The sequence below is a fragment of the Podarcis pityusensis genome (genome assembly GCF_964106645.2).
Source record: "Podarcis pityusensis genome assembly, chromosome: Z".
Classification (NCBI taxonomy): Eukaryota; Metazoa; Chordata; class Lepidosauria; order Squamata; family Lacertidae; genus Podarcis; species Podarcis pityusensis.
In genome coordinates, this window is record NC_138044.1 from 37805043 (window position 1) to 37829238 (window position 24196).

The 24196-nt window shown below is 46.8% G+C and overlaps 1 long non-coding RNA gene across 1 annotated transcript in view; it reads right to left on the reverse strand.

Annotated features, from left to right (window-relative positions):
* The window catches only part of LOC308468368, a 56635-nt gene that overhangs the window by 5204 nt on the left and 27235 nt on the right, over nucleotides 1–24196 (reverse strand). The window contains exon 2 of the long non-coding RNA XR_013981599.1: nucleotides 21296–21379. This is a non-coding gene — a long non-coding RNA (uncharacterized lncRNA). The remainder of the gene's footprint in view (nucleotides 1–21295; nucleotides 21380–24196) is intronic.

The window sequence follows — 24196 nt, forward strand, 5'->3', positions numbered from 1 at the left end:
CCTCCCATTTCGAGTATTCCAAATAGCAATATGGATACTATAAACACATGCAGAAAGACAAACGTATTTTACCACTCTACTTCCCATGTTAATCACAACAATATACAACACAATACAACAATAATACCTTTATTGGCATTTCAAGTTAAGACATTCCAAAATGGCTTGAGATACAAAGTCTTTCTTCTTCCCGTTTCCTGTTTCCAAGAGATTTGAATGGGGAAATCCTTTCGATTCTTCATTAATAAGAGGCAGTGGGGTGAGGGAGGCCAGGGCCACATCCACACCATTTAACGCGCTATGAAGCCACTTTAAACACTCATGGCTAAACACCCCCAAAGACTCTGGGAGCTATAGTTGGAAAAGGGTGCCAAGAGTTGTTAGGGGACCCCGTTCCCTGCCAAGAAGGGAACCCTATCTCTACCCCCACCCCTACCCCTGACGCTCACCCTAACCCTAGCCCTAACACTAACCTTTAAGCCTTAACTAGAGCTACAATTCCCAGAGTTCCCTGGCAAAAAGGGAACCCTAACCCTAATCCTAACCCTGCCCCCTAACTAGAGCTACAATTCCCAGAGTTCCCTGCCAAGGGAACCCCAACCCTACCCCTGCCCCTGACGCTAACCCTAATTCTAACCCTTAGCCTTAATTAGAGCTACAATTCCCAGGGTTCCCTGGCAAGAAGGGAACCCTAACCCTAACCCTGCCCCTAACTAGAGCTACAATTCCCAGAGTTCCCTGGCAAAAAGGGAACCCCAACCCTACCCCTGCTCCTGACGCTAACCCTAACTCTAACCCTTAACTAGAGCTACAATTCCCAGAGTTCCCTGGCAAGAAGGAACCCTACCCCTACCCCTACCCCTACCCCTACCCCTACCCCTACCCCTACCCCTACCCCTACCCCTACCCTACCCCTACCCCTACCCCAACCCCTACCCTACCCCTAGTCCTAATACTTAACCACCATAACAAGTCTCCGTCCCCTTAACCACCTACAGTTCCCAGAATCCCTGAGGGGAAGCCATTCCTGTTTAAAGCATCTTCATAGCACTTTCAATGGACGGTGCGCCTAATGTGGCCTAATGTTTCCTCCCTCATTTTCTTCTCTCTCCCCACTGCCCCATCACTTGCAATGCAGCAGGTGTCCGCCTGCAGTCTCCCTTCAAAGCTCCTTCTCTCAGGTATGGCCACGGCCTTGTCCATTGCTCACTGCCAGTATTTCACGTTCACTTCTTCTTCCTGTTTCCTGTTTCCAAGAGATTTGAATGGGGAAATCCTTTCGATTCTTCAATAATAAGAGGCAGTGGGGTGAGGGAGGCCAGGGCCACATCCACACCATTTAACGCGCTATGAAGCCACTTTAAACACTCATGGCTAAACACCCCCAAAGACTCTGGGAGCTATAGTTGGAAAAGGGTGCCAAGAGTTGTTAGGGGACCCCGTTCCCTGCCAAGAAGGGAACCCTATCTCTACCCCTACCCCTACCCCTGACGCTCACCCTAACTCTAGCCCTAACACTAACCTTTAAGCCTTAACTAGAGCTACAATTCCCAGAGTTCCCTGGCAAAAAGGGAACCCTAACCCTAATCCTAACCCTGCCCCCTAACTAGAGCTACAATTCCCAGAGTTCCCTGCCAAGGGAACCCCAACCCTACCCCTGCCCCTGACGCTAACCCTAATTCTAACCCTTAGCCTTAATTAGAGCTACAATTCCCAGGGTTCCCTGGCAAGAAGGGAACCCTAACCCTAACCCTAACCCTGCCCCTAACTAGAGCTACAATTCCCAGAGTTCCCTGGCAAAAAGGGAACCCCAACCCTACCCCTGCTCCTGACGCTAACCCTAACTCTAACCCTTAACTAGAGCTACAATTCCCAGAGTTCCCTGGCAAGAAGGAACCCTACCCCTACCCCTACCCCTACCCCAACCCCTACCCTACCCCTAGTCCTAATACTTAACCACCATAACAAGTCTCCGTCCCCTTAACCACCTACAGTTCCCAGAATCCCTGAGGGGAAGCCATTCCTGTTTAAAGCATCTTCATAGCACTTTCAATGGACGGTGCGCCTAATGTGGCCTAATGTTTCCTCCCTCATTTTCTTCTCTCTCCCCACTGCCCCATCACTTGCAATGCAGCAGGTGTCCGCCTGCAGTCTCCCTTCAAAGCTCCTTCTCTCAGGTATGGCCACGGCCTTGTCCATTGCTCACTGCCAGTATTTCACGTTCACTTCTCCAATGTAAATATGGATGTCCTGCGGTTCTCTTGATGACTTTGAAGGCTGGACTTGGGGAAAACCTCACCAGCTCCAAACATCCCTGTAAGGCAAAGGCAAACAGGTGAGTGGGATAGCCAACACCCGACAGCGTCCCCCCAGATTCCTCCTCTGTTTGGCTGCCTGTTAACAAACAAGGCTTCCAAACCAGTTTACATCCATCTCAGCCAGCGTAGCCTCGCAACATCCACTAGCTTGAATGCAAACTCTTCCAACAACCATCCACCAGCTGCAACCACGTCAGGTCCATTGCCATACATCAACCAGCTTCAGAGCTGAGTGTCAGTTGCCTTCAAGTAGCGATCCCACCAGCAACTAAACTTTGTACTTACCTTCTCCTTTCTCCACAGCATCTCAGCACCGGGTGATTGCCTCCTTCCGCTTGCCAGCTTGCCAGCACGGGGCGGGAGACCACCAGGGCCACAGCATCCCAGAGCCGGGCGATTGCCTCCTTCCACCTGCCAGCTTTCCGCCACAGGACAGGAGACCGCCTGGGCTGAGTGCCACCGAGCTGCCCATTTCTCTCTGGGGAGGGCAACTGCTGAGGCTTGTGCCTTGGCCCACATTTATACCCGCTCAGCAGCCAAATGTTTTTGTCACATCACAATCAACCCACGGACAATGGCAGCAGCTGGGGAGGCATCACCATCACTCCCTCAGCCCTCACAATGGTGAGCACAGCTCAGCAGCCAACACACACACACAAGTTGTGCCAATATCTGTGAAGGTCACACCGGAAACCCAAAGGGGCAGGAGGGGGACATTTTTCAGCCCAGTGGTTACATTTCCCTCCACACAACACTAGTCCAATACACAAATGAACAGAGCAATGAAAGGAAGCCTTATCTTTGCGCAGGAAGTTGTTCAAGGAATGACATGCAGAGAGAAAGTTAGCATCTCAGGAAAAAAACACTTTTTCATCAGTCAATCAATCAATCAATCATTTATTGTATTTGACTAAAACCCATTATAAATCCAGTTACAAAAGCACCAAACCCAATGACCCAAACTATGGCTCCCAGATTCTTGGGGGGAAGAAGCCAGGTGGATGCCATGTGAACTCAGCGATGTGTCAAAGTGATGGCTGCATACTACCTCCAGGTTATGAGGCGGCATATTTCTGTATATCAGTTTCTGAGAATCACGAGGGCTGTGGTGGTCAGATTCTGCTTGCAATTTTTGCACAGGCATCTGTGAGAATGGGATGCTGAACTTCGGCCACTGGCCTGATCCAGGCAGCTTTCTTATGTTACAAAGGAAGACTTCCAAGAGAATACTTTTAATGTAGCACTCCAAGAAATGCTGCAAGTTTCAGAAAGTCACATAATGCACTCTAAAATCAGAAATTTTGAATTCATTTCAGCACTGTGTCATTTTACTTTCTCCCTGCATCTCTTATCTGAACTATGTACTTGCAGTTTCTTTGAGTATGTTTTTTTTCCAATTTAATTTTATTTGGTAGCCATTTCTCCCTTTCTGAGGAAGGAACAAAAACATTTGTAGTTCTCAGTGTCCCTGACTTAAGAGTCTGACTCGTCTTCCCTGCCTACCAAGCGCTCACTGGCTGGTGTGCCTTTCCACTGTAGGGAGATCAGAAGAGGACCAATTCATTAAGCCTAAGCAGCCACCAGCTTGGGTAGGGTTCTTGGCAGGGAACAGGGGGTCTCCTAACAACTCTTGGCACCCTTTTCCAACTATAGCTCCCAGAGTCTTTGGGGGTGTTTAAGCCATGAGTGTTTAAAGCGGCTTCATAGCGCTTTAAATGGTGTGGATGTGGCCCTGGCCTCCCTCACACCACTGCCTTTTATTCATGAAGAATCGAAAGGATTTCCCCAATCAAATCTCTCGGAAACAGGAAGAAGAAAGACTTTGTATCTCATGCCATTTTGAAATGTCTTAACTTGAAATGCAATAAAGGTATTTGTATTGTATTGTATTGTATTCTGATTAACATGGAAATGGAATGGTAAACTGTTAATGAGGTATAATGAGGTAGACGCGATACCTCTGTAAACTGGTATGCCCCTTCTTGTGGGCGTGGAAGGAGGGACTTGCGGCTGGCCAACCAATTTTATAAAATGAGCTTTTCCTGATGAAGATGTGCCTGATCTTGGTTTACCCCACTTGTTAGTGTGTATAATAAAAAGGTTTCCTAATTGACCCATTTTGTCCAGATCACTTTATTTAAAGGATTCAGAGACCTTAAAGGAACCAGTTTATTTCTCACTAAGGGAAAAATAAATAAATAATACCAATTGCCAAAACAAACGGTCTTACAGCACTGTAAAAACTAACAGATTTTGGGAAAACTTTTTTAGAATGGGAACCTTGAAGGTCAGGGCCTTGGTGGGTGCTAAGGAGGTCTTCTGAGGGTGCCATGGAGTCCACATGCCACATGTGTCACAAGGGGGGGCGCCTCAGTCATCATTTGTTTATTAATATAATGCCCCCCCTTGAGGCCTAGTTTCCCCAGCCCTGTCTATGGATGGTCTCCTATGATGTCACAAACAGACATAGGAGCTGAGGGGAAAGAGGCAGTTTCTTATTCTAGAATTTCAAACACAGGAGGGCAGGAGGGGGACATTTTTCTGCCCAGTGGTTGCATTTCCCTCCACACAACACTAGTCAAATGCACAAATGAACAGAGCAATGAAAGCAAGCCTTATCTTTATGCAAGAAGCTGTTCAAGGAATGACTTACAGAGAGAAAGTTAGCATCTCAGGAAAAAAAACACTTTTCCATCAATCAATCAAGCAGTCAATCATTTATTGTATTTGACTAAAAGCCATTACAAATCCAGTTACAAAAGCACCAAACCCAATGACCCAAACTATAGCTCCCAGATTCTTTGGGGGAAGAAGCCAGGTGGATGCCATGTGAACTCAGCGATGTGTCAAGTGATGGCTGCATACTACCTCCAGGTTCAGAGGCGGCATATTTCTGTATATCAGTTCCTGAGAATCACGAGGGCTGTGGTGGTCAGATTCTGCTTGCAATTTTTGCACAGGCATCTGTGAGAACGAGAAGCTGAATTTGTGGGCCACTGGCCCAATGTCTTAACTTGAAATGCCAATAACGGTATTTGTATTGTATTGTATTCTGATTAGCTTGGGAAGTGGAGTGGTAAAATGTTAATGAGGCGGACGTGATACTTCTGTAAACTGGCACGCCCCTTCTTGTGGACGTGGAAGGAAGGACTTGCGGCCGGACAAGATGTATTTTTTCTAATGAAGATGTGCCTGATCTTGGCTTACCCCATTTGCAAGTGTGTATAATAAAAAGGTTTCCTAATTGACCCATTTTGTCCATATCACTTTATTTAAAAGGATCCAGAGACCTTAAGTCAAAGGAACCAGTTTATGTCTCACAAAGGGCAAAATAAATAAATAATACCAATCCCTCAACTTCCAAAACAAGCGGTCTTGCAGTACTGTAAAAATTAACAAAATTTCGGGAAAACTTTTCAAAAATGTGTTGGGGGCCTTGGTGGGTGCTAAAAAGGGTTTCTGAGGATGCCATGGAGTCCACATGCCACACGTGTCACAAGGGAGGGGGGCTCCTCGGTCATCATTTGTTTATTAATAAATGTCCCCCTTGAGGCCTAGTTTCCCCAGCCCTGTCTATGGATGGTCTCCTGTGATGTCACAAACAGACATAGGAGCTGAGGGGAAAGAGGCAGTTTCTTATTCTAGAATTTCAAACACAGGAGGGCAGGAGGGGGACATTTTTCAGCCCAGTGGTTGCATTTCCCTCCACACAACACTAGTCAAATGCACAAATAAACAGAGCAATGAAAGCAAGCCTTATCTTTGCACAGGAAGCTGTTCAAGGAACGACATGCAGAGAGGAAGCACCACACCCAATTAAACCTATTAAGAAATAGCTTATCGAACCCCCTGGAATGCATTTTTTACGATTTTGCTGATCTGATGGCGGTTTACCCAAACATTACTATATTGTGGTCCTCATTGCTTGAAAGGAGGATATGGAAGGACTGTTCAAGCCCGGTCGGAATCAATAAAGCAAGAAAAGTCTTGCAGCGGGCTGTGGAGCGTAGAGTGGCGGCTCTGGGCGGGTGTGTCATCGGCCACCCTGGCAATCAGTACAGCAACGAGGCCCTCTACAGATGGGATGGCGTGCATCTTTCAGATGCTGGAAACGATATTTGGTTAGGGGACATCATAGCAGGGATTAGGAATTGGTTACAGGTTTGAAGGTATTGGCGGCGACCTTCGCTCGAGTGGCAGTTAGGCATTGGCAGGGGTTAATTGTTATGCAAATGAATGGGGGGGAAGGAAGTGCCATCACCTTCCCCCCAATGAAAGGGGTAGTCCGGTAGAGGACTCCGGGGGGCGTTGCCTTGTCCGAAACCTAGGGAGGTAAGGGCCTCTGGCACGCCCCCGAGCGGTGACACCCGTGGGATCCTAGTTGGCGTACTTCAACAGGACTCCCACGGCTTGTGGACAACCCTTCCCGGTCCCTATGCCGGGTGGTCGATAGGAGCCAATGCCTAAAGCCAATACCTTTCAATTCTGTAATCAATAAAGTTGTGGCCTTTTATGCCCATTAACCTTAAATAATGTGTCCAGTGTCTTCATTTCACATGGGGGAGGGGACTTGCCACGCAAATGAAGCAGCTGGTTGCCATGGTGAAATTATGATGACACTGTTACTCTGTAGTGGCAGTGCTGAAGTCCTAAATCAGATTTAAGGGAGGATTTGCCCCCAAGGCCCTGCCTACCAGTTAACAGTGACCTAAAGTTTTCCAGTAAAACATGAAATGGTGCACACGCTACATCTTGTTCGTGTGCTTATCACGCATGTCCAAAGTCCGTTTTGGGGGCCTGCCCCTTTCCCTTCAAGGGTTCAGGTGAGTGCAAAATGCCTACTATAAACGCATGCAGAAAGACAAGATATTTTATCACTCTACTTCCCATGTTAATCACAACACTATACAACACAATACAATAAAAAACCTTTATTGGCATTTCAAGTTAAGACATTCCAAAATGGCTTGAGATACAAAGTCTTTCTTCTTCCTGTTTCCTGTTTCCAAGAGATTTGAATGGGGAAATCCTTTCGATTCTTCAATAATAAGAGGCAGTGGGGTGACGGAGGCCAGGGCCACATCCACACCATTTAACGCGCTATGAAGCCACTTTAAACACTCATGGCTAAACACCCCCAAAGACTCTGGGAGCTATAGTTGGAAAAGGGTGCCAAGAGTTGTTAGGGGACCCCGTTCCCTGCCAAGAAGGGAACCCTACCTCTACCCCTACCCCTGACGCTCACCCTAACTCTAGCCCTAACACTAACCTTTACTAGAGCCTTAACTAGAGCTACAATTCCCAGAGTTCCCTGGCAAAAAGGGAACCCTAACCCTAATCCTAACCCTGCCCCCTAACTAGAGCTACAATTCCCAGAGTTCCCTGCCAAGGGAACCCCAACCCTACCCCTGCCCCTGACGCTAACCCTAATTCTAACCCTTAGCCTTAATTAGAGCTACAATTCCCAGGGTTCCCTGGCAAGAAGGGAACCCTAACCCTAACCCTGCCCCTAACTAGAGCTACAATTCCCAGAGTTCCCTGCCAAGGGAACCCCAACCCTACCCCTGCCCCTGATGCTAACCCTAATTCTAACCCTTAGCCTTAAATAGAGCTACAATTCCCAGGGTTCCCTGGCAAGAAGGGAACCCTAACCCTAACCCTGCCCCCTAACTAGAGCTACAATTCCCAGAGTTCCCTGCCAAGGGAACCCCAACCCTACCCCTGCCCCTGACGCTAACCCTAATTCTAACCCTTAGCCTTAATTAGAGCTACAATTCCCAGGGTTCCCTGGCAAGAAGGGAACCCTAACCCTAACCCTGCCCCTAACTAGAGCTACAATTCCCAGAGTTCCCTGGCAAAAAGGGAACCCCAACCCTACCCCTGCTCCTGACGCTAACCCTAACTCTAACCCTTAACTAGAGCTACAATTCCCAGAGTTCCCTGGCAAGAAGGAACCCTACCCCTACCCCTACCCCTACCCCTACCCCTACCCCTACCCTACCCCTACCCCTACCCCAACCCCTACCCTACCCCTAGTCCTAATACTTAACCACCATAACAAGTCTCCGTCCCCTTAACCACCTACAGTTCCCAGAATCCCTGAGGGGAAGCCATTCCTGTTTAAAGCATCTTCATAGCACTTTCAATGGACCTAATGTGGCCTAATGTTTCCTCCCTCATTTTCTTCTCTCTCCCCACTGCCCCATCACTTGCAATGCAGCAGGTGTCCGCCTGCAGTCTCCCTTCAAAGCTCCTTCTCTCAGGTATGGCCACGGCCTTGTCCATTGCTCACTGCCAGTATTTCACGTTCACTTCTTCTTCCTGTTTCCTGTTTCCAAGAGATTTGAATGGGGAAATCCTTTCGATTCTTCAATAATAAGAGGCAGTGGGGTGAGGGAGGCCAGGGCCACATCCACACCATTTAACGCGCTATGAAGCCACTTTAAACACTCATGGCTAAACACCCCCAAAGACTCTGGGAGCTATAGTTGGAAAAGGGTGCCAAGAGTTGTTAGGGGACCCCGTTCCCTGCCAAGAAGGGAACCCTATCTCTACCCCTACCCCTACCCCTGACGCTCACCCTAACTCTAGCCCTAACACTAACCTTTAAGCCTTAACTAGAGCTACAATTCCCAGAGTTCCCTGGCAAAAAGGGAACCCTAACCCTAATCCTAACCCTGCCCCCTAACTAGAGCTACAATTCCCAGAGTTCCCTGCCAAGGGAACCCCAACCCTACCCCTGCCCCTGACGCTAACCCTAATTCTAACCCTTAGCCTTAATTAGAGCTACAATTCCCAGGGTTCCCTGGCAAGAAGGGAACCCTAACCCTAACCCTAACCCTGCCCCTAACTAGAGCTACAATTCCCAGAGTTCCCTGGCAAAAAGGGAACCCCAACCCTACCCCTGCTCCTGACGCTAACCCTAACTCTAACCCTTAACTAGAGCTACAATTCCCAGAGTTCCCTGGCAAGAAGGAACCCTACCCCTACCCCTACCCCAACCCCTACCCTACCCCTAGTCCTAATACTTAACCACCATAACAAGTCTCCGTCCCCTTAACCACCTACAGTTCCCAGAATCCCTGAGGGGAAGCCATTCCTGTTTAAAGCATCTTCATAGCACTTTCAATGGACGGTGCGCCTAATGTGGCCTAATGTTTCCTCCCTCATTTTCTTCTCTCTCCCCACTGCCCCATCACTTGCAATGCAGCAGGTGTCCGCCTGCAGTCTCCCTTCAAAGCTCCTTCTCTCAGGTATGGCCATGGCCTTGTCCATTGCTCACTGCCAGTATTTCACGTTCACTTCTCCAATGTAAATAGGGATGTCCTGCGGTTCTCTTGATGACTTTGAAGGCTGGACTTGGGGAAAACCTCACCAGCTCCAAACATCCCTGTAAGGCAAAGGCAAACAGGTGAGTGGGATAGCCAACACCCGACAGCGTCCCCCCAGATTCCTCCTCTGTTTGGCTGCCTGTTAACAAACAAGGCTTCCAAACCAGTTTACATCCATCTCAGCCAGCGTAGCCTCGCAACATCCACTAGCTTGAATGCAAACTCTTCCAACAACCATCCACCAGCTGCAACCACGTCAGGTCCATTGCCATACATCAACCAGCTTCAGAGCTGAGTGTCAGTTGCCTTCAAGTAGCGATCCCACCAGCAACTAAACTTTGTACTTACCTTCTCCTTTCTCCACAGCATCTCAGCACCGGGTGATTGCCTCCTTCCGCTTGCCAGCTTGCCAGCACGGGGCGGGAGACCACCAGGGCCACAGCATCCCAGAGCCGGGCGATTGCCTCCTTCCACCTGCCAGCTTTCCGCCACAGGACAGGAGACCGCCTGGGCTGAGTGCCACCGAGCTGCCCATTTCTCTCTGGGGAGGGCAACTGCTGAGGCTTGTGCCTTGGCCCACATTTATACCCGCTCAGCAGCCAAATGTTTTTGTCACATCACAATCAACCCACGGACAATGGCAGCAGCTGGGGAGGCATCACCATCACTCCCTCAGCCCTCACAATGGTGAGCACAGCTCAGCAGCCAACACACACACACAAGTTGTGCCAATATCTGTGAAGGTCACACCGGAAACCCAAAGGGGCAGGAGGGGGACATTTTTCAGCCCAGTGGTTACATTTCCCTCCACACAACACTAGTCCAATACACAAATGAACAGAGCAATGAAAGGAAGCCTTATCTTTGCGCAGGAAGTTGTTCAAGGAATGACATGCAGAGAGAAAGTTAGCATCTCAGGAAAAAAACACTTTTTCATCAGTCAGTCAATCAATCAATCAATCAATCAATCATTTATTGTATTTGACTAAAACCCATTATAAATCCAGTTACAAAAGCACCAAACCCAATGACCCAAACTATGGCTCCCAGATTCTTGGGGGAAGAAGCCAGGTGGATGCCATGTGAACTCAGCGATGTGTCAAGTGATGGCTGCATACTACCTCCAGGTTCAAGGGCGGCATATTTCTGTATATCAGTTTCTGAGAATCACGAGGGCTGTGGTGGTCAGATTCTGCTTGCAATTTTTGCACAGGCATCTGTGAGAATGGGATGCTGAACTTCGGCCACTGGCCTGATCCAGGCAGCTTTCTTATGTTACAAAGGAAGACTTCCAAGAGAATACTTTTAATGTAGCACTCCAAGAAATGCTGCAAGTTTCAGAAAGTCACATAATGCACTCCAAAATCAGAAATTTTGAAACCATTTCAGCACTGTGTCATTTTACTTTCTCCCTGCATCTCTTATCTGAACTATGTACTTGCAGTTTCTTTGAGTATGTTTTTTTTTCCAATTTAATTTTATTTGGTAGCCATTTCTCCCTTTCTGAGGAAGGAACAAAAACATTTGTAGTTCTCAGTGTCCCTGACTTAAGAGTCTGACTCGTCTTCCCTGCCTACCAAGCGCTCACTGGCTGGTGTGCCTTTCCACTGTAGGGAGATCAGAAGAGGACCAATTCATTAAGCCTAAGCAGCCACCAGCTTGGGTAGGGTTCTTGGCAGGGAACAGGGGGTCTCCTAACAACTCTTGGCACCCTTTTCCAACTATAGCTCCCAGAGTCTTTGGGGGTGTTTAAGCCATGAGTGTTTAAGCGGCTTCATAGCGCGTTAAATGGTTTGGATGTGGCCCTGGCCTCCCTCACCCCACTACCTCTTATTATAGAGGAATCGAAAGAATTTCCCCATTCAAATCTCTTAGAAACAGGAAACAGGAAGAAGAAAGACTTTCTATCTCATGCCATTTTGAAATGCTTTAACTTGAAATGCCAATAAAGGTTATTGTATTGTACTGTATTGTTTTGTGTTGTGTTGTATTAGGATTAACATGGGAAATGGAATAGTAAAATGTCAATGAGGTGAACACAATACTTCTGTAAACTGGCAACCCAAGTTGTTAACCTTTTTTTAGGGTTGAATTTGTTGAGGGGTTGTTTTTTTAGGATTTTACCCCAGGAAATAAATAAACTGCCACAGGGGCCGGATTAAACCGACCAGTGGGCTGGATTAGGCCCCCAAAACAGACTTTGGACATGCGTGATAAGCTCACGAACAAGATGTAGCGTGTGCACCATTTCATGTTTTACTGGAAAACTTTAGGTCACTGTTAACTGGTAGGCAGGGCCTTGGGGGCAAATCCCCCCTTGAATCTGACTTAGGACTTCAGCACTGCCACTACAGAGTAACAGTGTCATCATAATTTCACCATGGCAACCAGCTGCTTCATTTCCACTTACTTGAAAGGCAGGTCATTGAGTATTTATTTTATTTATTTATTTTTGTATGAAATATTTATTAAGTTTTCCATAACTGAACACGTGGCCACTTTCTTTCCCATGGAAATTGACTTGATGATCCACAGCCAGTTACCAAGCATCTAAGAATATAGAAAAGAGCATCTAAGAATATAGAAAACCCCTCAACAAATTCAACCCTAAAAAAAGGTTAACAACTTGGGTTGGCTGTTTCGGCGGCCCTCACGGCCCTTCACTTCATCAAATCTGGCCCTCTTTGAAAAAAGATTGGACAGGGTTACAGTCAAAGAGTTCAAGAGAAGCAGAGAAGGGGGTGCTGGATGTCCGGAGTTTCAGTGCTGCAGAGTGTGTGTGACTACTGGATCACATGCTTTGTGTGTTGACATTCCATTCTTTGGAAGCGAGGGAACAGAAGGAACTGTGCGCCACTTCCGTCTTCTTTGTTCTTTGTTCTGTTCTGTTGTTGTTTTCTCTCGGAGGACCACCCCCCATGGTGCTTCCGTTGGAAAAGGGGTGTTGTTTAAGTAGCTCGGTCGCCCCGCCCCTTCCCATTGTGCCCTGCCCCTTTCCCCGCAAGGGTTCAGGTGAGTGCAAAACGCCTTGGTGCGCAGCAAGCTGGGGGGGCAAGGGGAGGATGCAATGCCAGTGGGATGATGGAGGGGGAGACAGCAGGCAGGGAAGCTGCTGGGCAGGTGGGGGAGGGAGAATGAAGGGAGGTGGGCGTGCAGCTGAGGGCCCCCCTCCCATTTTGAGTATTCCCAATAGCAGTATGGATACTATGAACACATGCAGAAAGACAAACGTTTCCTAAATTTCAGCTGAGTTTCCTGCATTCCAGGACAACGTATATATATTTTTATTAGGTTTACTTGGGTTTGGTGCTTTCTCTCTGCATGTCATTCCTTGAAAAGCTTCCTGCGCAAAGATAAGGCTTGCTTTCATTGCTCTGTTCATTTGTGCATTTGACTAGTGTTGTGTGGAGGGAAATGTAAACACTGGGCTGAAAAATGTCCCCCTCCTGCCCTCCTGTGTTTCAAATTCTAGAATAAGAAACTGCCTCTTCCCCCTCAGCTGCTGTGTCTTGTTTGTGAGATCACAGGAGACCATACATAGACAGGGCTGAGGAAACTAGGCCTCAAGGGGGAGAGCATTTGTTAATAAAGAAATGATACAGACTACCCCCCTCCCTTGTGACGCGCGTGGCATGTGGACTCCATGGCACCCTCAGAAGCCCTCCTTAGCACCCACCAAGGCCCCCTGACCCTCCCATTTAAAAAAAGTTTTCCATAATCTGTTAGTTTGTACAGTGCTGCAAGACTGTTTGTTTCGACAGTTGAGGGATTGGTATTATTTATTTATTTTGCCCTCTGTGAGAGATAACTAACTGGTTCCTTTGACTTAAGGTCTCTGGATCCTTTTAAATAAAGTGATCTGGACAAAATGAGTGAATTAGGAAATCTTTTTATTATTGGTTGTTTAGTCATTTAGTCGTGTCCCAACTCTTCGTGACCCCATGGACCAGAGCACGCCAGGCACTCCTGTCTTCCACTGCCTCCCGCAGTTTGGTCAAATTCATGCTGGTAGCTTCGAGAACACTGTCCAACCATCTCGTCCTCTGTCGTCCCCTTCTCCTTGTGCCCTCCATCTTTCCCAACATCAGGGTCTTTTCCAGGGAGTCTTCTCTTCTCATGAGGTGGCCAAAGTATTGGAGTCTTAGCTTAAGGATTTTGCAAATGGGGTAAGCCAAGATCAGGCACATCTTCATCAGGAAAAACACATCTTATAAAGTTGCTTGTCCAGCCACAAGTTGCTTCCACACCCACAAGAAGGGGCATGCCAGTTTACAGAAGTATTGTGTTCACCTCATTGACATTTTACTATTCCATTTCCCATGTTAATCCTAATACAACACAACACAAAACAATACAGTACAATACAATAACCTTTATTGGCATTTCAAGTTAAAGCATTTCAAAATGGCATGAGATAGAAAGTCTTTCTTCTTCCTGTTTCCTGTTTCTAAGAGATTTGAATGGGGAAATCCTTTCGATTCCTCTATAATAAGAGGTAGTGGGGTGAGGGAGGCCAGGGCCACATCCAAACCATTTAACGCGCTATGAAGCCGCTTTAAACACTCATGGCTTAAACACCCCCAAAGACTCTGGGAGCTATAGTTGGAAAAGGGTGCCAAGAGTTGTTAGGAGACCCCCTGTTCCCTGCCAAGAACCCTACCCAAGCTGGTGGCTGCTTAGGCTTAATGAATTGGTCCTCTTCTGATCTCCCTACAGTGGAAAGGCACACCAGCCAGTGAGCGCTTGGTAGGCAGGGAAGACGAGTCAGACTCTTAAGTCAGGGACACTGAGAACTACAAATGTTTTTGTTCCTTCCTCAGAAAGGGAGAAATGGCTACCAAATAAAATTAAATTGGAAAAAAAACATACTCAAAGAAACTGCAAGTACATAGTTCAGATAAGAGATGCAGGGAGAAAGTAAAATGACACAGTGCTGAAATGGTTTCAAAATTTCTGATTTTGGAGTGCATTATGTGACTTTCTGAAACTTGCAGCATTTCTTGGAGTGCTACATTAAAAGTATTCTCTTGGAAGTCTTCCTTTGTAACATAAGAAAGCTGCCTGGATCAGGCCAGTGGCCGAAGTTCAGCATCCCATTCTCACAGATGCCTGTGCAAAAATTGCAAGCAGAATCTGACCACCACAGCCCTCGTGATTCTCAGAAACTGATATACAGAAATATGCCGCCTCTGAACCTGGAGGTAGTATGCAGCCATCACTTGACACATCGCTGAGTTCACATGGCATCAACCTGGCTTCTTCCCCCCAAGAATCTGGGAGCTATAGTTTGGGTCATTGGGTTTGGTGCTTTTGTAACTGGATTTATAATGGGTTTTAGTCAAATACAATAAATGAAAATAAAAAAATCCTTCCAGTGCTTGCACACGAAAGCTCATACCAAGAACTAACTTAGTTGGTCTTAAAGGTGCTACTGGAAGGATTTTTTTTATTTTTTAAATTTTGATTATGGCAGACCAACACGGCTACCTATCTGTAACTGGTACAATAAATGATTGATTGATTGATTGATTGACTGATGAAAAAGTGTTTTTTTTCCTGAGATGCTAACTTTCTCTCTGCATGTCATTCCTTGAACAACTTCCTGCGCAAAGATAAGGCTTGCTTTCATTGCTCTGTTCATTTGTGCATTTGACTAGTGTTGTGTGGAGGGAAATGTAACCACTGGGCTGAAAAATGTCCCCCTCCTGCCCCTTTGGGTTTCCGGTGTGACCTTCACAGATATTGGCACAACTTGTGTGTGTGTGTTGGCTGCTGAGCTGTGCTCACCATTGTGAGGGCTGAGGGAGTGATGGTGATGCCTCCCCAGCTGCTGCCATTGTCCGTGGGTTGATTGTGATGTGACAAAAACATTTGGCTGCTGAGCGGGTATAAATGTGGGCCAAGGCGCAAGCCTCGGCAGTTGCCCTCCCCAGAGAGAAATGGGCAGCTCGGTGGCACTCAGCCCAGGCGGTCTCCTGTCCCGTGGCGGCAAGCTGACAGGTGGAAGGAGGCAATCGCCCGGCTCTGGGATGCTGTGGCCCTGGTGGTCTCCTGCCCCTGTTTGCAAGCTGGCAAGCGGAAGGAGGCAATCACCCGGTGCTGAGATGCTGTGGAGAAAGGAGAAGGTAAGTACAAAGTTTAGTTGCTGGTGGGATCGCTACTTGAAGGCAACTGACACTCAGCTCTGAAGCTGGTTGATGTCTGGCAATGGACCTGACGTGGTTGCAGCTGGTGGATGGTTGTTGGAAGAGTTTGCATTCAAGCTAGTGGATGTTGCGAGGCTACGCTGGCTGAGATGGATGTAAACTGGTTTGGAAGCCTTGTTTGTTAACAGGCAGCCAAACAGAGGAGGAATCTGGGGGGACGCTGTCGGGTGTTGGCTATCCCACTCACCTGTTTGCCTTTGCCTTACAGGGATGTTTGGAGCTGGTGAGGTTTCCCCCAAGTCCAGCCTTCAAAGTCATCAAGAGAACCGCAGGACATCCCTATTTACATTGGAGAAGTGAACGTGAAATACTGGCAGTGAGCAATGGACAAGGCCGTGGCCATACCTGAGAGAAGGAGCTTTGAAGGGAGACTGCAGGCGGACACCTGCTGCATTGCAAGTGATGGGGCAGTGGGGAGAGAGAAGAAAATGAGGGAGGAAACATTAGGCCACATTAGGCGCACCGTCCATTGAAAGTGCTATGAAGATGCTTTAAACAGGAATGGCTTCCCCTCAGGGATTCTGGGAACTGTAGGTGGTTAAGGGGACGGAGACTTGTTATGGTGGTTAAGTATTAGGACTAGGGGTAGGGTAGGGGTTGGGGTAGGGGTAGGGGTAGGGTTCCTTCTTGCCAGGGAACTCTGGGAATTGTAGCTCTAGTTAAGGGTTAGAGTTAGGGTTAGCGTCAGGAGCAGGGGTAGGGTTGGGGTTCCCTTTTTGCCAGGGAACTCTGGGAATTGTAGCTCTAGTTAGGGACAGGGTTAGGGTTAGGGTTAGGGTTCCCTTCTTGCCAGGGAACCCTGGGAATTGTAGCTCTAATTAAGGCTAAGGGTTAGAGTTAGGGTTAGCGTCAGGGGCAGGGGCAGGGGTAGGGTTGGGGTTCCCTTGGCAGGGAACTCTGGGAATTGTAGCTCTAGTTAGGGGGCAGGGTTAGGATTAGGGTTAGGGTTCCCTTTTTGCCAGGGAACTCTGGGAATTGTAGCTCTAGTTAAGGCTTAAAGGTTAGTGTTAGGACTAGAGTTAGGGTGAGCGTCAGGGGTAGGGGTAGGGGTAGAGATAGGGTTCCCTTCTTGGCAGGGAACGGGGTCCCCTAACAACTCTTGGCACCCTTTTCCAACTATAGCTCCCAGAGTCTTTGGGGGTGTTTAGCCATGAGTGTTTAAAGTGGCTTCATAGCGCGTTAAATGGTGTGGATGTGGCCCTGGCCTCCCTCACCCCACTGCCTCTTATTATTGAAGAATCGAAAGGATTTCCCCATTCAAATCTCTTGGAAACAGGAAACAGGAAGAAGAAGTGAACGTGAAATACTGGCAGTGAGCAATGGACAAGGCCGTGGCCATACCTGAGAGAAGGAGCTTTGAAGGGAGACTGCAGGCGGACACCTGCTGCATTGCAAGTGATGGGGCAGTGGGGAGAGAGAAGAAAATGAGGGAGGAAACATTAGGCCACATTAGGCGCACCGTCCATTGAAAGTGCTATGAAGATGCTTTAAACAGGAATGGCTTCCCCTCAGGGATTCTGGGAACTGTAGGTGGTTAAGGGGACGGAGACTTGTTATGGTGGTTAAGTATTAGGACTAGGGGTAGGGTAGGGGTTGGGGTAGGGTAGGGGTAGGGGTAGGGGTAGGGGTAGGGGTAGGGGTAGGGTTCCTTCTTGCCAGGGAACTCTGGGAATTGTAGCTCTAGTTAAGGGTTAGAGTTAGGGTTAGCGTCAGGAGCAGGGGTAGGGTTGGGGTTCCCTTTTTGCCAGGGAACTCTGGGAATTGTAGCTCTAGTTAGGGGCAGGGTTAGGGTTAGGGTTAGGGTTCCCTTCTTGCCAGGGAACCCTGGGAATTGTAGCTCTAATTAAGGCTAAGGGTTAGAATTAGGGTTAGCGTCGGGGGCAGGGGTAGGGTTGGGGTTCCCTTGGCAGGGAACTCTGGGAATTGTAGCTCTAGTTAGGGGGCAGGGTTAGGATTAGGGTTAGGGTTCCCTTTTTGCCAGGGAACTCTGGGAATTGTAGCTCTAGTTAAGGCTTAAAGGTTAGTGTTAGGGCTAGAGTTAGGGTGAGCGTCAGGGGTAGGGGTAGGGGTAGAGATAGGGTTCCCTTCTTGGCAGGGAACGGGGTCCCCTAACAACTCTTGGCACCCTTTTCCAACTATAGCTCCCAGAGTCTTTGGGGGTGTTTAGCCATGAGTGTTTAAAGTGGCTTCATAGTGCGTTAAATGGTGTGGATGTGGCCCTGGCCTCCCTCACCCCATTGCCTCTTATTATTGAAGAATCGAAAGGATTTCCCCATTCAAATCTCTTGGAAACAGGAAACAGGAAGAAGAAAGACTTTGTATCTCAAGCCATTTTGGAATGTCTTAACTTGAAATGCCAATAAAGGTATTTTTATTGTATTGTGTTGTATAGTGTTGTGATTAACATGGGAAGTAGAGTGATAAAATACGTTTGTCTTTCTGCATGCGTTTATAGTAGGTATTTTGCACTCACCTGAACCCTTGAAGGGAAAGGGGCAGGCCCCCAAAACGGACTTTGGACATGCGTGATAAGCACACGAACAAGATGTAGCGTGTGCACCATTTCATGTTTTACTCGAAAACTTTAGGTCACTGTTAACTGGTAGGCAGGGCCTTGGGGGCAAATCCTCCCTTGAATCTGATTTAGGACTTCAGCACTGCCACTACAGAGTAACAGTGTCATCATAATTTCACCATGGCAACCAGCTGCTTCATTTGCGTGGCAAGTCCCCTCCCCCATGTGAAATGAAGACACTGGACACATTATTTAAGGTTAATGGGCATAAAAGGCCACAACTTTATTGATTACAGAATTGAAAGGTATTGGCTTTAGGCATTGGCTCCTATCGACTACCCGGCATGGGGACCGGGAAGGGTTGTCCACAAGCCGTGGGAGTCCTGTTGAAGTACGCCAACTAGGATCCCACGGGTGTCACCGCTCGGGGGCGTGCCAGAGGCCCTTACCTCCCTAGGTTTTGGACAAGGCAACGCCCCCCGGAGTCCTCTACCGGACTACCCCTTTCATTGGGGGGAAGGTGATGGCGCTTCCTTCCCCCCCATTCATTTGCATAACAATTAACCCCTGCCAATGCCTAACCGCCAATACCGCGGAAGTTGTGACATTTGCTACGAGGTAGGCAAAAAAACCAAAAGGCTCAAAATGCGCCAAGTTGGAAAAAATTCCTACCAGGCCCCTTGCGGCGACCAACCAAAGTCCATAGCAAGGTCATAGCTAGCCTTACCTCAGGGAGCCTAACCTCAGGGTGGGTGGGATGGGAAAACCTCACGGCTGGAAAGGGGAAAAGAGGGCGGTCCCTGGGCGTGCCTGGCCTTAAATAGGCTAGGCCCCACCTCCCCGACCCGCTGATTCGCGGGCCGGGTCGGAGTCACGCCCGGGGATTCCCTGTTCACGCGGGGGCAAAGGCCGGCCCCCGAGTGTGTGGGGGAGGGATTAGCCCGCAACCCCCTCTCCTCCCAGGTCGGAAATGGCTTTCCACTTACTTGAAAGGCAGGTCATTGAGTATTTATTTTATTTATTTATTTTTGTATGTAATATTTATTAAGTTTTCCATAACTGAACACGTGGCCACTTTCTTTCCCTAGGAATTGCATCCCTAGCATTGCATCCTCCCCCCAGCCCCTCCCCAAAGCTTGCTGCACCCCAAGGCGTTTTGCACTCACCTGAACCCTTGCAGGGAAAGGAGCAGGGGACAATGGGAAGAGGCGTGGTGACCAGGTTGTTTAAACCACACCCCTTTTCCTACGGAAGCGGCAAGGGGGGGTCAGTATCCAGCACCCCCTCCCTTGCTTCTCTTGAATTCTTTGACTTTATGGGGACAAGCACAATTATTGGAAAGAGATTGTTGGTAAGACATGGCTCAAAGTAAAGCAATGGGCTGCACTGAAGCCAGTTAGGCTGCTTTACACTGACATAATGCACACTTTAAAGTGAGTTCCAACAACAGTTTCCCTATTCTCATGAAAAAAAGATGCCCAAAGTGTTCAAATGATGCTTCTCCATAACACGGTTGCACATTGGTGGTTACATTTTGGCAGCAATAATATGGAGCTTTACAAAACATAAGAAAAGATCCCTGCCTGATCAGACTAGAGACCGATCTGGTTGAGCGTTCTGTTTCAACAACGGCCACCTAGATGCCTATGGGAAGCCCACAAGTTGGGCATGAGCACAATAGTGCTCATTTCAATGCAGCCACTACATATGACTCCTCCACAGTATGTTAAAATTGTTACTAAAATCACCCCCTTACTGTACCTAAAGCAAATTTTGCGGAGGTGCACTTGTAAGTTCTGTGGGAGCGATTGCATTATCAAAGGAATATATGTTCCTGAGTATGTTTGCCTGACTGAAAGGTGCCCTGGATTTAGGCCTCTTACTTGTCTGGATGGAGGACAGAGAAGGGTGAGTAAGCATGTGCAGAAATTAGCCTCCAATACCAATGCGGTACACATTAAGATCTGTGTTAGTAGTTCCACCACCTTTTGCCTCGGCCCCACCCACTACTGTACAGGCATTTATTTTATCTTTTTATCTCTTATTTATATGCTATGAACCACCCTGAGAACTATAGTTGAATACAGGTATACAAATTTGTTTGTTTGTTTGTTTGGTGGCTGTTTGAAGATTGCCTGAAAGGGAATGTGGCCCTGGTTAAAAACCAAAATAATATCAGGAGCTACAGTTAAAACAGAGGCAAATGTGGTCATTCGCTTGAGTGAAATAATCAAGAAACTTCAAACAATACCCCCTCCCTCTGAAATATTTCCATCTGTGCACTCTCTCTCTCTCTCTCTCTCTCTCTCATATGCACGCACAAAGAAAGAGAGAGCGAGAGAAATAGAAGGAAGGAAGGAAGGAAGGAAGGAAGGAAGGAAGGAAGGAAGGAAGGATGGGCCTACTCAGAAAGGTACCATCAAGCATATGAAAGCTCTAAGTAACATTCAGTTAATGGAGAAATAACTTCTCCCAGGAAGCAAAGACTTCTTCGCTGCTCTTATCCAAAACTAGCCAAGCCTCCCAGCAGCTGTTCTTGTGCATTTGCAGTTTGCACATCTGATTCACACTCCCAGAAGGCAAGATACACTATTGATTAAAGATTAAAACATGATCTGGGGTTCTACTGGGCAAACTCGAAGAAACCCAGATGGAACTTTTTTTTTCCCTGGGAGATATGGGAATTTCAAGAGCAGATGTGACAAGAAACAGATTCTGCAAAGGCCTCCAGGTAATTCTAGCCTGTGTGTCATCGTCCCCCGCCCCCACATTTTTCACTGAGATCAACCCATTATGTGCAACCCTTTCAAAAACTCTACTTTTCTTCGACACACATGGACACAAATATTGAGACATTCCTAGACTTTCAAAAGGTATCTCTACTATTATGTCTAATATCTGGCTTCCTCTAATAGCAGACTATACCTTCAAATCACTCTTCAGGGACTTGCTTTCACTTAAGACTTGACATTCTCTTATTGCTTATTTCAGAAGCGGCTCAATTTAGACCTAGTAAGAAAAGCAGAACAGTTACTCACCATTGTGTTTTAGTCAAGTTCACAATAAGGGAAAGTGGCTTTCAGGAAAGCCACGATGCTGCCCAAAAGCATACATTTAGCTTTGAGTTAAGTTTCTCTCTCTCTCTCTCTCTGGCATCATTGAGCAAAAGAGATGAAATTATGAAAGAATTGTGTGCTAAGAGGCCCAATAATAACCATTCCATTATGGCTTTATCTTCCTAATCAGCACCTTAAAAAAAAGCTTTTTATGGTTGTTGCAGTGGGGAGCAGAGAAAAGAGAAGATGCCCCCGAGAGATGTTCAGGAAAACTAAGACCTTCCGTGTACCTCGCTATCATGCTCTGCTTTGAGCTCTATTGCAATTATCTCTGTAAATCAGCTGGTGGCAGCTTTTGCCCAGCTCCTTCAAAGTAGCACTCTTTTTGCCTTCACTCTTATGTACCTTCATTTCCCCCTTCTGTGACATCGTCACATAGCCAGACCTCATTTTGCGACCTCCTTTGGAATTCTCTTTTTACTTCAATTCAGTTTTTACTTCAAACCATCATTCTTCTTGCCCCTGCTCTCAATTCACTTTGCTTTTTACAATGTGACATCATCACATGGCCAAAAGTTATTTTATGCGACAATGTCGTTGTTTCTACAAAGAGGACTGAAGTTAAAATTTTAAAATACGGTATGGAAGCATTTAGCTGAGAAAGCTGTAAACATTAGTGAACAGTCAGGAAAGTGTACACTTTTTATTATCTTTGAAGAAACACTTTGCCCTCACCCAAGTCCATAAAAACTCTTTTCCCCACCCTACACTGAAAATGTTCCCCAGAAAATACTTTACTCAGTCTGAACTTGTTCCTGTGCAGTTGCTCAAACTCTGTGCTGAAATAATGTAAGAAAATGGTTTGACTTCACAATAATGTACTTAGGAGCATCCCAACATACTACACAGTGAGATCACCCATGTGGAGGCAGACCAATGGAAATGGCCATTTCTGTTATTTATTTATTGAATCATGACAACACTTCACCCTACAGAAAGCCCACCATTTATTGAAGTTTTTTTCTCAAGAGTTGTGCTAAAATCACTGCAAATGACAAGGACATAAGTTACATTTCAGAGGTGGAATCCAATGAAGCACTAAGTTAAAGTCACAGAGTGGTAAACTGATCCTGCTAGTGAAATGTTTTGCACAAGTAGAACGTCATTGTTGCACGCACGCACACACACACAAATGCATAAGCAGGTTGCTGATTACTTTGTTGCACAATAGATTGTGCAATCCGTTGCTCAACAAGTTTCTGCTTGTGCGACCATTGTATTTGATTCCTCTGTTGTGCAACATTTAAACATCAAAATTTACCCATCACTAGCACAAGATCCCTTGCACTAGTAGACAATGTTGCATACAGCCCACTTTGTAGAAAGGAGAGAATAAGTGATGTCATTATACACAATAATTACTCCAAAGCGCCACACCACTGGCTAGAGCAAGATGAATTATTCAGTATAATTTTTCCCCATTCTAGATAATGTGCAAATTTGCTTCAATAATATTCCTGGCATGTGTCAGGCTGTTATCACTGTTGTTATGGAAAAATAAACACTGCCTATAAATACTTAAGTAGACAGTCCTTTTTACCCACCTTCATCTTTGAGTGAAAGGAAAATGACAGGAACCATCTTATATCCCAATCACATGGGTAGTGGAGCATCATTACCAGCACATGGACTTCTTCACTACCACTGGAATACTGTCATTAAGCAGAGGAAGAAGGATGGACAACAAAAAGAAATATTGCAATATGAAGGTGCTGGTGACAAGTTACCATAAATATTTCACTATAGATTCATATAGCCTTTTCAAGATAATCGGCTTTGAAGGCTCCTACTGGATCCAAAAAGAGAATATTTAAGTGTAGGCCTTGTTAAAAGACTTTTAAGAGGAATGAATAGTGTGCATGTGGATGGGGGAGACTGGGGCATATGCTCACACTGCTGGGTTTAGCTGGAGAAGAAGTGTCAGGCTGGCTGATTGAAAAAGCAAATGAAGTTTGGTTCTAAATATAAGGGTGGGGGAAGCACACATTCCATGTTCTTTTGATACTGCATCACAACATTTTGAAATTACATTCTTTGAAGTCATTCAAGAGACTCATCAGATTACTTGCACTCTCTGATCAAAACTGATATTTTTGTGTCGTGTGTTCCAGGACCAGCAAGGGGAATTTAATACATTGGAGTGTTCTCATGTGTTAAAGTATATTTTGGACTTCTACCACCTTACCTGCTCATCAGTGGCTACTAGTGATGATGGCTATATTACCTTCAGTATCAGAGGCAGCGTCACTCTGAATACCAGTTGTAAAGGATCACAAGAGAGCTATTGTGCTCATGTCCTATATGTGGACAGAGGTATACCTAGTGTCCCATGCACCCTTCACAGGGAGCTGTATTGGTTGGGCTTCCACCCAGGAAAAAAAAAATTATTTACTGCAATAGCCACATTACAAACTACTATATTTTATGCAACCCAAGTACTTGAAACATCTGGAGTAAGGGCAAGGCAAGAAAGAAGGGCATTTTTATTTATTTTTTGTACCATGGTGCGAGACGGGAAGCTTCTCTCACAGTGACAGCAGCAGAGCATACTCTCCATTGTCTGAGATGTGGGGTTATTTTTGTTTGTGCGCGTGCACACACACACACTGGGCCTGTGCCACCAGTGGGGTCCAGTTTCACCAACCCCTAGTTACACATCTGAATGTGAGATTCCCATGATCGGCTTGAAGAAAGAATGCTGGGCTTTGCA